We start from the raw sequence: 2,875 nt of genomic DNA, 5'->3' as shown, positions 1-2,875 counted from the left end.
TGGCGGGCGCCTGTAGTCCCAGCTACTCGGGAGGCTGAGGCCGGAGAATGGCGTGAACCCGGGAGGCGGAGCTTGCAGTGAGCTGAGATCCGGCCACTGCACTCCAGCCTGGGCTACAGAGGGAGACTCCGTCTCAAAAAAAAAAAAAAAAAAAAAAAAAAAGAAATCTTTCCCAAAGCAATGACTATGTTTTTGCTACCATGCCCTTTAGTAAAACTATGAGTATGAGTATGAGCATGAGAACAAGCATAACATTTTTAAAGCAAGAGATGATAAAGGGAAAAATCATTTCAGCACTGTGCTCCAGATCAGTGTGGCAAAAAAAACAAATAAACAGATACCTCCAAGCAGCAGAGTCTGCAAGAGAGGAGCTGGTGGCAGATAACGCCAGCATTGCCTTAGCACCAGCCACAAAAGTTCACTTCACCAGAAAGAGGAAGCCCCTGCCTTACCTTAGTGCCCACAGGGGCAGAACAGGTAGAGCACCCATCAATTCTCATCTTACGTCCATGGAACAAGGGAAGGGGGAGTACTCCAGCTTTATCAGACACACTGGACACACAGCAGGTGGGCAATGAGGTTATCCTTTTATTTGCCTATGAGGATGGGACCGAAGGCCACCATCATTACCATACTGTACTCAAAACAGATTCCAAAGGTAACAGTAAAATTTCCTCCTTTTCCCTGGCATCAGAAGAAGTGGGCAATTCCTTTAACACAGGACCTTCCCATGAATTACTGGTCAATTCTCCTAATATCCTATGGCAATGGGCTTGCTAGGCATGAGTAAACTTTGAGCTATAGGTTACCTTCTAGGGATATTGTCCCTTGTTTCCCATTCATAGCTGCCACATGGTTTACACACACACACTTTTTTTTTTTTTTTTTTTCCCAGAGACAGAGTCTCCCTCTGTCACCCAGGCTGGAGTGCAGTGGTGTGATCATACCTCATGGCAGCCTTGAACTCCTGGGCTCAAACCATCCTCCTGCCTCAGTCTCCCAAGTAGCTGGGATTATAGGCATGCACCATCATGCCCAGCTGACTTTTTTTTTTTTTTTTTTTGAGACAGATTTTCACTTTTGTTGCCCAGGCTGGAGTGCAATGGCACAATCTCGGCTCCACCACCTCCGCCTCCCAGGTTCAAGCGATTCTCCTGCCCAACCTGCCGAGTAGCTGGGATTACAAAGATGTGCCACCATGCCCAGCTAATTTTGTGTTTTTAGTAGAGATGAGGTTTTTCCATTTTGGTCAGGTTGTTCTTGAACTCCCGACCTCAGGTGATCCACCCACCTTGTCCTCCCAAAGTGCTGGGATTACAGGCGTGAGCCACTGCACTCAGCCTCCAGCTAACATATATATATATATATATATATATGTATTTTTTTTTTTTAAACGGAGTTTTAGTCTTGTCACCCAGGCTGGAGTACTGTGTAGTGGTACCAACTCTGCTCACTGCAACCTCCGCCTCCTGGGTTCAAGCGATTCTCATGCCTCAGCCTCCCAAGTAGCTGGGATTACAGGCATTTGCCATCATGCCCAGCTAATTTTGTATTTCTTTAGTAGAGACAGGGTTTTACCATGCTGGCCAGGCTGGTCTCGAACTCCTGAGCTCAGGTGATCCACCCACCTTGGCCTCCCAAAGTGCTGGGATTACAGGCATGGGCCACTGGGCCCCGCCTGACTTCTATATTCTTAAATCAAGAAGGGAAGGGTAAATATGAAGAAGTAAGGGGACTTAGAAATAGGAAGTAGAATGGTCATTGCCAGAGGCTGGGAAGAGGGGAGATGGGGAGTTATTGTCTAAAGGGTATAGGTGTAGAGTTTCAGTTTTACAAGATGGAAAGAGTTACAGAGATGGATAGCGATGGTAGTTACACAGTATTACTGAACATATTTGATGCCACTAAACTGTACACTTAAAAATGGTTAAGATGAAAACTTTTATGTGCATTTTACCACAACAAAAACAATTGAAAAGGAAAAAAGGCCAGGCGTGGTGGCTCACGCCTGTAACCCTACCACTTTGGGAGGCAGAGGCAGGCGGATCACCTGAGGTTGGGAGTTCGAGACCAGTCTGACCAACATGGAGAAACTTAATCTCTACTAAAAATAGAAAACTAGCCAGGCATAGTGGTGCATGCCTGTAATCCCAGCTACTCAGGAGGCTGAGGCAGGAGAATTGCATGAACCTGGGAGACAGAGGTTGCGGTGAGCCCAGACCACACCATAGAATTCCAGCCTGGGCAACAAGAGCAAAACTCCATCTCAAAAACAAACAAACAAACAAAAAACCAGATCATTCTTAGCTCAATCTTTAAACGTTTGACTTCTGGTTTTAGCATATAGAGGTAGTTTCTCAGCAATTTAAGCTACTTGAAAGCCATAATTTTATGTAATTAGTGGATTAAAATTTTAGTGTAACAGTGGGGCTCTCTAGTGACCAGAGTCTTTTCCTTCCCTTCCATTTGATAAACAAGAGGGAGGGGAGGGGAGAATGTGGGAGGAAGACAAAGCAAGAAGGAAATCTAGGATAGGTCATTTAGGAATCCGGAGCAAGGTTTGTTTTCAGAGGGGTTTGTTTCAGAGGGATGTGTACCCAGCACGCTCTCAGCTGGAAGGAGAAAGGGAAAATGAGCACTCTTGCAGGTGCACCCTGGGGGCGGTGACAGCAGCACAGAGACAATGTGGGTGGCAAATCAAGGTGAAGGCAAGGTTGGTAGGGGTGGGGAAAGGGAGGGTTGGCTTCAGTCTGAAAATTGCTCAGGCAGTGTTAGTTTCTTGTGCCACCAGGCAATCAACACAGTTGCTCCTCCACCCCACTCCCTGAGGCCAGCTCAGGCTTATAATCACGTTCCTCCCAAGAAAAAACATTAG

The sequence above is a fragment of the Theropithecus gelada genome, chromosome 1 (assembly GCF_003255815.1).
Source record: "Theropithecus gelada isolate Dixy chromosome 1, Tgel_1.0, whole genome shotgun sequence".
In the NCBI taxonomy this organism is placed as follows: domain Eukaryota; kingdom Metazoa; phylum Chordata; class Mammalia; order Primates; family Cercopithecidae; genus Theropithecus; species Theropithecus gelada.
Note: the sequence above shows the minus strand (reverse complement) of the source record.